General features: G+C 45.4%; 1 protein-coding gene across 9 annotated transcripts in view; it reads left to right on the plus strand.

Moving 5' to 3' along the window:
- Positions 1-12940, plus strand: part of LOC118267897 (transient receptor potential cation channel subfamily A member 1) — a 186039-nt gene that overhangs the window by 127621 nt on the left and 45478 nt on the right. The gene's annotated exons all lie outside the window — the stretch shown is intronic.

Here is a 12940-nt window from a genome sequence, read left to right on the forward strand (position 1 = left end):
AACTTTCAAACGGTTGATTTTGACGAAACAGGGTTTTAGGAACCTTAATGTCTTTTTAAAGACCTATCCATTGACACCCATCACGGATATGTTAGCAGAAAAATATTTTTTTTGAATCAGTTTCAGGTGTTCCCTTTAATTTTTAAATTTAAGTATTTATTTTTATTCAAAATTCTAATAGCGGTTACCGAAATACATCTTACAGAGTTTCAACTATGTAGGCCCAACAATTTCGGAAATAAATGGCTGTGACATACGGACGGACGGACGGACAGACAGACAGACATGACGAATCAATAAGGGTTCCGTTTTTTGCCATTTGGCTACGGAACCCTAAAAACGCTGGAGACTCCTTAAATCACTACTAACCGGTGGCTACACCTGACGTGTGACTGATCACAGAAGTCGCACATAGACTACCGACGAGTAAATCAATGGATGGCGTCATAAATATCCTACAACGCACATGTAAAGTCAGCCCGCCAGTCATGATCACCTCGCCTGGTTAAAGGATCCTCCTTTACTTAGGGAACTTTACTGTCTGTTCCCTAAAAACCATTCGCTCAAGTCGTGGTTAGGCGGGAACCTGGGTCTTATGGGTTATATGATGAAACTAATGTGCTAGTTCCTTTCTCAAACTATGATTGGAAGCTGGTTGGTACAAATATAAACTTTAGTCAACATGTTCAGGGCTCAATAATATTTTTAAATTACCTCTTTGGTCAAGTAGCCATAACTGCAGCTGCTGAAATAAGAGTCATAGAATTGAAATAATTAGAAGTTTAATGTTGAGAAGTATTACTTAAATCTTAATCCATTTTCATAATTCTTCATGAAATGTAAAGTTTACGTTACTAAAATAAAACAACAATAAAGCAAATGACCCATTTTACTGTTACCGCGTAAAACTTAGGAAATGCTTTCTTGGTTCAATGTTTTGTTGAGGAAATTGATTTCAATCCTGAGTTGCTAACATACAATGTGATAGGGGCGAGACTTCTAACCCGTTAAGGCTGAGACTTACACATATTAAAATTTAATGTAATACTTACAGCCCTATGTAAAAGAAAGAAAGTGCAAATAAAAAATCCCAACCAACCAGCTTGGGATCTTTAGTGTCGATTTAAGTCCCAGTCGGACAAAAATAACAATACAATATTACAATTTTATTTAGCTAATATCGATGACCTACATACACGTATGCAAACAAAAAAGAATACAGGTAAGCCTCTAGGCATGAATTCCTGGTATTGAAAATTGTCTGGATCAAAAGTATTTTGGACTCTAGGTTAGGTACCGTATACAGTACCTATACTAACAGGCTTTATGATAGAAAAATTCAATGTGAAAGCTTCTTTCAACCCAGATGCATAGCGAGAAAGGTTTCGGACATCTGTCACATCTGATTACTGTATATGCTAAATCCGCCTTTTTTGAAAAAAACTTTGATAGTCCCGGGGCTGACGGGGTTGGTTTTAGGCTACGTTAACTAAGAGCTTTCCATTAGGTCTAAAAATATCCTTTACAAAACCCGTATGGTGTTTTGACGCGTCTTGTAAATGACATTTAGGTATCCAAATAGACGACTGTATAAATGATAAAAAAAAAATCCTGCTCTAATGGGTACTTTCCAATTTATTTATTGCCACCATATAACCAAATGGTGTCAACACTTAATAATAACCGAGGGCTGCGCTCGCTGTTATTGCAGCGGTAAGCTCTCTTTGAGGAGTGGCTTAAGAGGCGCCACGGCGTCCTCACCGCTTGACGCAGTTGCTTAGGAGCTTCGCTTGGTTTCTATTTCTAATTGGGCGAGAGGAAATGCCCGGGTGTCATCATGGTGAGGACCACCCGGAGGACACGGTGGCGGTGTGCCCTACATGGGCTGAGCACTGCCGTGTCTCCAGGGATATGATTGGCAACGGTGACCTTTTGCGTCCAGCATAGCTTCAAGCCATAGTGCGAAGTGAGGGTTCGTGGATGCCGTCTCCTCGTCATGCTAGCTAAGAAAGAGGCGGGGCGGTGAAGAAACGAATCTCCTCACGCTCCAGCAGTCGCGAAAGACACTCCGGGCGTCCGGAATCGCGCGACGATCCCCGGCCAAAACTCTTATAGACTAAAAACCACCCCGTTCCTACTCCCGCTTTTCGAGCTGGAGCCCCGGTAAACCTACCAGATAGTTGTTTCTTTCTTTTCCGTCTGCAGACCCGCACTTACGGTGGCCGGAGATCGTTGCGCGATCCCCGACGCTCGGAGTGTCCTCTCGCGACGGCTAGGGCGTGAGGAGGTTGTTCGTTACCTCACGCGCCCCGCCTGCTCCTTAGTGAGCATGACTGCTTCGCAGAAGGAGGATACGGAATTCCAGTCACCCTCGCTCCGCACCATGGCTTGAATCAGTGCCGAACGCGAGAGGTCACCGTCACCGACCACATCCCTGAGGACTTGGCGGTGCTCAGCCCATGCAGGGCACACCGTGTCCACCGTGTCCTCCGGGCGGTCCTCGCAGTGATGACACCGGGAGGTTTCCTTCCGCCCAATAAGGAACAGGAACCTACCGAAACTCCCATGTCTGGTAAACACCTGCGTCAGGCGGTAGGTGAGGACGCCATGGCGCCTCTCTAGCCACTTCTCAAAGAGGGGTTTTACCGCTGCAATGACAGCGAGCCCAACCCTCGGTTGCAACAGTCGTTGTTGCCCTTCCGCCATGAGATCGCACCGGAGCTCGTCCCGCCACGCACTGATCAGGCGCGGCAGTGGAGTTTCGCCCCGGCAACACACGTCGGTGCGCAAAGTAAAGACGCGCGCGAGCACCTTCGCCTCCAAATCCCACGGCGGTAGTCCGACAAGGAAGTTCGCCGCCTCCCCGGAGATCGAGCGATATCCACGAATCACACGGATGGCCATGACCCTCTGGGACGTGAGCAGCGCCCGAGCTGGCCGCCGCATCAGGTTCGGCACACACACAGGGGCGCCGTAGAGGGCCATGGACCGCACGATCCCCGCGTACAGCCTCCGGCAGGAGGCATTTGGCCCCCCGAGGTTGGGAAGGAGCCGCTTAAGGGCAGTCCTCGTCCAGGAAATGCGCCCGGTCCAGCTGTCTCAGCGCCCAACGCGGGCCACATGGGGCCTGTCTGTTTGGCAGGTCCGCGGACTCGGCGGAGACGTTGAACTGGATGGGTGGGTGAACCACTTGGTGGGCTTGGACACTCGAGCCTCGTCTGCACCGAGACACGCCCTAATCCTTTTGGCTAGAGCGTCAGCGGATGAACCGCTGGTCGCGTCGGGGACCTCAAGTTGACGGGGCTCCAGTTGCCATCACCTTCATCGAGAATCCGTCAAGGGCCCCGAACTCCGCTGGAGTCACCGCCCCCTTTAATTTGGCGAGGACGTCGCCGTACGTCACGCCTCTCTGGACCGCATCAGGCTGTAGCGTTATAACTACAGCTACGGTTTTAGGGGCCAGATGCAAGGCCGTAGTGCGCTTCTCTCTGCGCTCCTGCTGTTTCCTTGCTTCTTTGGCCACCCTCCTCGCTTCGCCAACTACTTTCCACTCACTACCCCTTACCGGTGGGGTAGGTTGAGCCGTTGCGCGCCTTCTTTTTTTTCTGCTGAGACGCATTCGTCGTCTTTACAGCGGTTGCCTGCGTCGGAAGGGGCGCTGGGGTCCCTCACTGGAGGAGTCGCCCGTGTTCTAGCCGTCGGTTGAGCGCCGCGGCCAGTCTGCTCCGAAGAGGACGACAGCCCAGCTGCAACAACCGCGTATGTGCTCAAGGCCGCTAGCGCGGGATGGAGGAGTCGCTACTTTCCAGCACGTCGTAGCGCTGCTGGAAAGCAGCCATCTCTCTGCGCATCAGCCCGAGCATATCGGGCTCCGCCTGAGGTTGCACCAGAGGTTGGAGTTGCCTTCTACGGCAAGCTGCAAGCTCAGCCTTGGTGGACAAGAAGGTGCTTGGTGCTCAAGAGCGCCATTTGAGACCGACAAGCGCGCCAGCTCCCGCCGCATTTCGGCCAGCTCCTGATGGAATTTTCCCGCTGAGGGAAACCTGCACACATCGAAGGCCGCCGCCATAATTTCGGCCTCCACCAACTTCAGCTGAGCAGCTCTTGCATACTGGATTTTCTTCCCCGCTACCAGCTGAAGCCCCTCCCTAACGGCTTGGCGAAGCGTCTTAGTAAAGCGCTCGCCTTTTGAACCTTCCCCGTCCGAAACCTCCAACATGGAGGAGTCCGAGTGAGATGCACTTTTCAGGGTGACGACCGGATGCTCAGCCGGCTTGGACCGGGCAGTGGCTGTCAGCCTTTTGCCCTTCCCCTGCCTCTACCTCGCGCAGCCGTAGGGATTTTAGGGGGGCCGGGGCCTCCTGCGCGTAGGACGAGGACAGTCCCCAACCTTTCTCCGTCCTGGGACGTTTAAAAGTTGTCCTTGTCTGGCGCCTTAAGATCACGCTCGCGCCAGATGAGGAGTCGGACTCTGAGTTCGATCCCTTCCGGCTTAGGGCCCGTGTGTGGGACTTACCGCACGAGTCCAGCACCTCCCCACGGGCGAGCGAAGCTCGCCTACCCTCTCGTCCTCTGGTTTGTATGTTATACATTTTTCTGTCTTCATACAGTTCCCATGAGTGTGGGGGAAATATTTAGTCCACGCAGGCTGTGCACCCTGCACCTGGGTAAGTGTATACTCGCTCAAGACTGGGAAAGTAACTGAAAGATTTTCGCTCCTCAATAAAAAGGTGACCTTGTGAAAAACTGAGTGCTCATTTTTAACCAGCACATAAAGGGTACAGAGCGGTCAAACAAAACATTCCCACTGTCATAGCACGAGAAGATTGGTTACATCTTCATTTAAATAATGGCTTACAATTTTAAACACTTTGATGGTCAACATTTCAGATATAATTTGGCTATTGTTCTTAAAGTAATCGTTATGATGGTTCCAAATATAAAAGGTTGATATTACACAAAGCCGTGTTAGTCATGATATTCAAATTTTGCCAACAGCTGCAATAAAAAGATGTCTAGGCACGTGTAGCCAGCACGTGGCCATTGCTTCTGATCTGGATTCTTTTGTGCTCGAAAATGCAGAGGAATTTATGGATCTAGGACAATCTAATAGGTCTATCTACATAACCATGAAATTGTTAGGCATTAAATAAAACAATGAAAGAGTAGTGTTTATTTGACAGTACTTTCGTTTGTCAACCGTAAAGTTGGTTTAGTGACTGGGCAATTGACTACTAATGCTCAATGTGTCGTGAATTCCGACGAAACAATTCTTTGTATAACTTACAAAATGTTATATCTAGGTACCTAGGGTAACTTTGAAAATCGATTATAGACCCCTAAAATGCTGCAACACCAGCTAAGGTGGACACAATCAGACCAGGTAAATATAGGTGGTGTAGTGCCAACTACACAATTTCGATTAAAAAATGTTAACAAGTAACTGTGATGATAATATGACCTGTGTAGGAAGAGACAGGGCTTTTTTTTATTTTATTTTAAGGGGTGGGGTGACTGCCTCGTTGGTCGAGTTGTCGCAAGTGCGACTGCCGAACAAGGGGTCTCGGGTTCGATTTCCGGGTCGGGCAAAGTATTACTGGGCATTTTACGCATTTTTGAAAAATTTCTCGTTAGTAGCACGGAGTCTGGAAACGTGCCCGGTATATGGCAATAGGCTCACCCCCTATTACATGGGACTTATAACACAAATGGTGAAAAGTGGGTGTACATCGTATAGAGTACGTGCCGTAATGTGCACCTCTGCCTACCCCTTCGGGGATAAAAGGCGTGAAGTTGTGTGTGTGTGTGTGTGTGTGGTGGGGGGAAATCATCCAATGACTTCTCTTGCCAGGGCAAGACGAAAAGTAGTGTCAGACTCTTACTAACTAAAACCCACCCCATTCCTACTCCGGCTTTTCGAGTCGGAGCCCCGATAAACCCGATGGGTAGTCCGCACCTCCGGATCGAGCATCAGCTCTAATGGGCCTCATCTGTGGCGGTCTAATGGCTCTTGGAGGTACACGGCCGAATAGGGAACAAACTGACTTCTTACCCAGCGGGTAGTAAAGCATTCTGGTCCCTGGCCAAGGCGGTTGAATCGAACTTCTGCCGCCCTTCACTCCCACCTCTCCTGGGGCCTAACGGGACGCTGGCACACACCGCGGTAGAGAAGGCAAACCTGTTTGCTTCTCTATTTGCGGAATCTTCACGTCTTGATACTGGTGGCGCTATACCTCCTTCTCTAAATAACGTATGCGAGACGAAAATGTCGAAAATTCGCATCCCATCGACAGAAGGAGGTGTATAAGACGTTGCGTAATCTCGACGTGAACAAGGCCAGTGGCCCCGACGGAATCCCGGCCGTGGTTTTAAAAACCTGTGCGCCTGAGTTGTCTCCAATCCTGACACGCCTGTTTCGACTTTCCTTGGAGACTGGTCAAGTGCCGGTTGCATGGAAGCTGGCCAACGTGCAGCCTGTGCCCAAAAAAGGTAGTTGGGCCAACCCTAACAATTACCGACCAATCTCAGTCACGTCCATACTCTGTAAGAGTATGGAACGTGTACTTAACAACAGGCTCCTGGCATACCTTGAAGGTAACGACCTCCTCAGCGATCAGCAGTATGGGTTTCGCCGCAACCGATCCACTGGGGACCTTCTTGCGTATGCCACTCACATCTGGAGCGAGGCCATAGAGAAGCACGGGGAGGCAATAGCGGTCTCACTCGATATATCGAAGGCCTTTGACAGGGTTTGGCACGACAGCCTTATCAGCAAGCTTCCTGCATATGGACTTCCCGCTGATCTGTGCAGATGGATTGCAGACTTCCTGAGGGATCGGTCAATTCGAGTAGTCATCGATGGCTGCTCGTCTGACCAATTTGGTATCAACGCCGGAGTCCCTCAGGGGTCAGTACTTTCAGCAACGCTCTTTTTGCTGCACATCAACGACCTGCTTAAGCCCGGTATCTTTGGGTATGCATATGACAGCACCGTTGTTGAAAGGTATGTGTCCAATGCGCGGACTAGCGGAACACAGATCCAGTCTCTAAGAGAATCCATGGTCGAACGGTTGAGCTCGTCCTTGAAGGCGGTCTCCGATTGGGGTGACGCCAACTTGGTCAAGTTCAACGCTACCAAAACCCAGGCGTGTCTATTCTCTGCCAAACGGAGTCAATTTCCGCTGGCTCCTACTTTCCGAAATGTATCCGTTCCAATATCGGATCATCTAGAGCTTCTGGGCGTAACTCTATCGCCAACGCTAAACTTCGGCTCTTATATAGAGTCGAAGGCGCATCTGGCTGGTAGGAAGTTGGGTATCCTCTCGAAGGTGAGACGGTACTTCACACCGAAACAACTGCTGAGCCTGTACCAAGCGCAGGTTCGGTCATGTATGGAGTACTGTTCTCACCTTTGGGACGGCTCGGCTAAATGCCAGCTAGATGCGCTCGAACACATTGAAAGGCGTGCCAAGAAGCTCATCAACGATGATGCGCTTGTGGAGGCCCGGCTTCAAAGCCTTGAACACAGGCGCAAGGTCGCAAGCCTTTCCGTTTTTTACCGGATACATTTCGGAGAGTGTGCGGGGGAATTGCACAACTTGATTCCCCTAGTCCTTTTCATCATCGAACCACAAGACAATCGGCGAGGCGTCACCGCTTCATGGTAGATATCCCACCCACTCGCACGAAGCGCTTCGCTTCAAGCTTTCTTGTGCGAACTGCTAGGGAGTGGAACTCCTTGCCGGAGTCTGTGTTTCCTGATGGGTATAACCTGGGTGTCTTCAAGGCCCGAGTGAATAGGTTGCTTATGGGCAGACGTGCTCCACCGTAGGCCGCATCATCACTTACCATCAGGTGAGATAGCGGTCAAACGTCGACCCATTAAATGTAAAAAAACACGGAACGCGACGCGCTGCACTCACCGTCTAGTTCTGATCGGGCGGCGAGCTACCCTTGCCCGTCGTGCGATCCCGGACGCCCGGAGTGTCTCTCGCGATGGCGGCTGGGGCGTGAGGAGGTTCGCTCCCTCGCGCGCCCCGCCTCCTCCTTAGCTAGCATGACTGCTGCGCAGAAGGAGGAAATGGCATCCTAGTCCCCCTCGCTCCGCATCATGGCTTGAACCAATGCCGTACGCCAGTGGTTACCGTCGCCGACCACATCCCTGAAGACACGGCGGTGATCAGCCCATACAGGACACCCCGCCACCGTATGCTCTACTGTGTCCTCCGGGCGCTCCTCGCAGTGATAATACCAGGGCGTTTCCTCCCGCCCATAAACAGGAACCTACCGAAGCTCCCATGTCCGGTAAGTGCCTACGTCAGACGGTAGGTGAGGATGACTCAAAGAGGGGACTTACCGTTGTAATGACAGCGAGCCTAACCCTCGTATTAGTCCAGGCGTCGTTGCTGCCATTCCGTCAAGAGATCGCGTCGGAGTTCGTCCCGCCACACACAAATCTGACGCGGCAGAAGAGACTGAGTGATATTGAGATTAACATTTGAAGTCTATAATTGTCTCTGTGTCTGTGACCCACATTTACTTCTCTTTCTAAATTATACCGCACGTCCAGCGCCGGAATAGCTGCTGTATGTGATGTTAAGTTATATTTTCTTTCCAAAGAATTTCGTAAAACCGGTTGTCGCTGTAATGACATCGACCGAGGGGAGCAAAGTTGTCGATGTTACGACTAGATGGTGTTGGGATCGAGTTAGATCGCGCTATCGTTTCGTTCATGAGTATTGTGACTAGCCAGCACTTCGATTGCTGCAAGTACCTACCATTGCTACCATGCAGCACTAACCAATATTTTTGAAAACTGTTCTTAACGGAACAGTTATATCCAATTATGAAAAGATTATATTGTCACTCAGATGCGCATACCTATAATTTAATGTGATATCTGACGCCTACCTAGTGCCTATGCATGATAGGGTAACCATTATATCAATCAGTCCTCGTAGGATTATGGACTATAAATCTTTACAGCTTTTCTTTTAGGTCCAAAAATTTAGGCAAAACCAAAACAGGGTGGTTTTTTATTACACTAAAGTTTATTGAAGAAACGTAACGTGGATCATAAAACTTATTACAACTGTTGCCAAAGAATTAAACTATTACATAAATCTGACGTGTATTCAACACATTTAAATTAGGTATCAATAATATATGATATTCTGGTTTCACCAGTCGACTTTTAACACCAAAAAGTTTCGGGAAACCGGTTGTCGCTGTAATGCTATCGACCGAGGGGAGCAAAGTTGTCGATGTTACAACTAGATGGTGTTGGGATCGAGTTAGATCGCGCTATCGTTTCGTTCATGAGTATCGTGACTAGCCGGCACTTGGATTGCTCCAAGTACCTACCATTGCTACCATGCAGCACTAACCATTATTTTTGAAAACTGTTCTTAACGGAACAGTTATATCTAATGATGAAAAGATAATATTACTACACAGAGGCGCTTATCTATAATTTGTGATGTAACATAGCGTGATATTTAGGAATAATTATTATTTACATTGTAAACAATTTTATGTTTACATTGACTTTTATAAGTTTTTTTTTTTTTTGTAATTCGGCTTATTGGTCTTTGTCGTAGAATTAATCATTTGTACGAACTACTGGCCACTCGTGTTTGTGCATCAGATTCAAATTAATTTATATTTGAAAATTGACAAGAATGTTTTCCTGTTTTCCTAAGACTCGTCAGTAAGTGAAGGTGTCAATTATAGTCTGATCTGCTGAATAAACCAGCAAGGAGACCTCACTTTATTGGAAAAGCTATTTAGATCTGTGTGTGCCCACTCCTCGCATATCTATTACATTAGTTACTCTAAAGAAGTAGCTACTGACTCTTGACTCCTGCTTATGCACGGTACGAAAACTCTCGTATTAATCAGTTCTTGTAGGATCATTGCCAATTAATATATACGGCTTATCTTTTAGAACATTTACGCAGAAGCTAAACTGGGTCGTCTTCTATCACACTAAGGTTTATTGAAAAAAACGAGTGGATCGTAAGCGAGACGTGGCGAGCGAGTGTGTAGTTCTGATATTTGTGTAGCTCGGCTATAAGCGAGTGTGCGAGTGAGGCGGGCGATTACTCGCACTACGATACGCACTGTAGAGAAATGACCACTGGTTGCTCGCTCGGCGTTTGTTTTAATCGCTTGGCGAGTGTCGCCGAGCGAGTGTTATCTTTCATAGCTCTTGTCAACTTGACAAACTAGTGAAGCGAGCACTCGCCGGCAGTGTGAACAGTCAGCGATCAACTATTTGTATATGCATCTCTTTTGTTTACACGGAAAGTATATCTATTGTACGTTTCTTGAGCGAGAAAATAGCCGATAGTTAGTCGTTCACTCGCCGTTGGTGGGACAACTGCCTTAGTTACCCTAAAGAAGTAGCTACAGTGATAATTGACTCCTGCTTATGCACGGTACGAAAACTCTCGTATTAATCAGTTCTTGTAGGATCATTGCCAATTAATATATACGGCTTATCTTTTAGAACATTTACGCAGAACTCAAACTGGGTCGTCTTCTATTACACTAAGATTTATTGAAGAAAACGTGGATCGTAAAACTTTTCATAGTTGTTGCTTAAGTACGTTTTAAACTATGTATTACATAAATCCGACTAACTAACATCAGAGAACCACTCAAAGATACTTATATTATAATGATTACTAAACTAAGCAACGTTTTGTTCCAGAAACCATTGGTAAGGACTGGGTTGACTAACCATTAAATGACTTTGAGTACATACGGCGGTTAATATTTATTTTAAATAGGTAGCGAAATATATGACTTTCTGGTTCTATCAGTCGACTTTTAGTACCAAAAAGTTTCGTAAAACCGGTTGTCGCTGTAATGCTATCGACCGAGGGGAGCAAAGTTGTCGATGTTACAACTAGATGGTGTTGGGATCGAGTTAGATCGCGCTATCGTTTCGTTCATGAGTATCGTGACTACCGGCTGCCTGCTCTCTGTCAGTCAAATTGTCTTCCATTAGTATGTAAGTAGGTAGGAAGGTAGTTAGGGTTACCATAAACCACTTACTGGATATTTTCATATTTTTGCATCCATTCGATAAGAATGGTTATAATCAGTATAAAAATATCTCACAATCAGTCTTCTGTTCAGTTTTTCAGTTTAAAAGATTCATGTTTGATCAAACAAAAAGGTAATCAGATTTCCATCATATATAATTTTCAATATCTCGGTTGATTGATAGCACATTTGACCGCTAAGCACCAAGTGCAATTCGTCGGTTTTTTTGTATCGAATAAGCCGATAAACGAGCAGACGGATCATCTGATGGTAAGCAATCGCCGCCGCCTATCATGGATACTTGAAACACCTTTATTGGGTTATTCAGTTTCCCAAATATTTTTTAATTACAGAACGGAGTCTGGAATCGTATCCAGTATATGGCAAAAAAGCCCAAATCTTGTAATATAGGTATTTTAACTGCTCCTGCTCATGATTAGTTGTTACATTTATTATGAGCTCTTCTGCCTATACCTTCACGGAATAAAAGGCGTTTTTACGTTATATTTGGTGTTCAATAATATCATATATCTTGGAATATTGAACGACCACTGGAAATATGCTTCATTGGACTCTAGCCAACCGTGAACGGTAGGCATTATTTTGATCTTATGTTTTGTTATTGTATCACGTATACTGAACAAGGTCAAACCTTTGACCTTGACCTTAATTTGAATAATATTGCGCCAGGAAAAGGCAGGGCATTTTTCACCAACTTTTCTCTTCATGTGGGTGTCGTAGAAACAAATTATTATTAGGCACATATTTAGGAGCGACGCTTTCTGATAATCCTGAACCTTTAGAAGGAGTAGGAGAATTAGGATCTCTATCCTTTCTTCCAACAGTGAAGATTATGGTAATAAATACATTCTTAGATATTTCGATTTGAAATATTGCGTGACGTCACTTCTCACACACATTTTATACATAGAAATGACGTATTTGCTCTCACTCCTAACTCCTAAAATAACTGTCGTGAGACATACTACATTAACTAAAAACACGGTTTACTTATGTAAATTAATTAGCTTTTCTTCATTAATTTACACGAGTAAACCGTGATTTTTAGTAATACCGTGTCTAATATGTTTTCATTACCTATCTGACGGAATAAACAGATTTAATTATTTAATTTTCATACCCCATCATCATCCCTATTGCTGTAAATATAATTGTTGACTTCAAGTTAAAATTTTGTACCACTCTTCTAAACCTATTAAGCGTAATACAAATATAAGACTTAGCTTTAGATTTTCAGAGAAAATTCGTTCTGAATATATAAATTTTCGGTAGTCTTAAAAACTATATTAAAGGTAAATTCCATAATCTCCTTAAGAATATTGGAAAAGTGTGTTATGTTTACTCTAAAACATTAAATAACTTGACGAAGATTTTAATGCCATAAAATCTTTTAATGTGATAAAATGTAAAAAAAGACAAATTTTCCTAAATCATTACTATTTCAATGTTTTTGGGAAAATCCCTTTAAAAAGGACTCATTTAAAACAGTTTAATTGTCACTGACTTAATATCGTGACAAAGATTTAGTTATACATAATTTCCTAATACTTTTGCAAGCTTAGGATTAATTAGCTTAAAAATAAGTTTAAAATATATCATTTTCATTTGTTATTGATTAGTCACTAGTTGTGTAGTAGCTGTTGAATTGAATAGAATAGTTACGTCTAACAGTATTTGGGGTTTTGATATTTTGTAAGATATTTTTTTGAAATAGATTTATTCTCAGTTACTCCTTAGTACATCGGCAACCTGCCAATTAAATTCCCATCAAAATCAGTCCAGTCATTCTAGAGATATTCATATGCATGTAGTAAAAATTTTAATATTACAAACTGACACTTCAACTTTATTTATTAGTCTAGAAGTC

Source organism: Spodoptera frugiperda, chromosome 25 (assembly GCF_023101765.2).
Source record: "Spodoptera frugiperda isolate SF20-4 chromosome 25, AGI-APGP_CSIRO_Sfru_2.0, whole genome shotgun sequence".
In the NCBI taxonomy this organism is placed as follows: Eukaryota; Metazoa; Arthropoda; class Insecta; order Lepidoptera; family Noctuidae; genus Spodoptera; species Spodoptera frugiperda.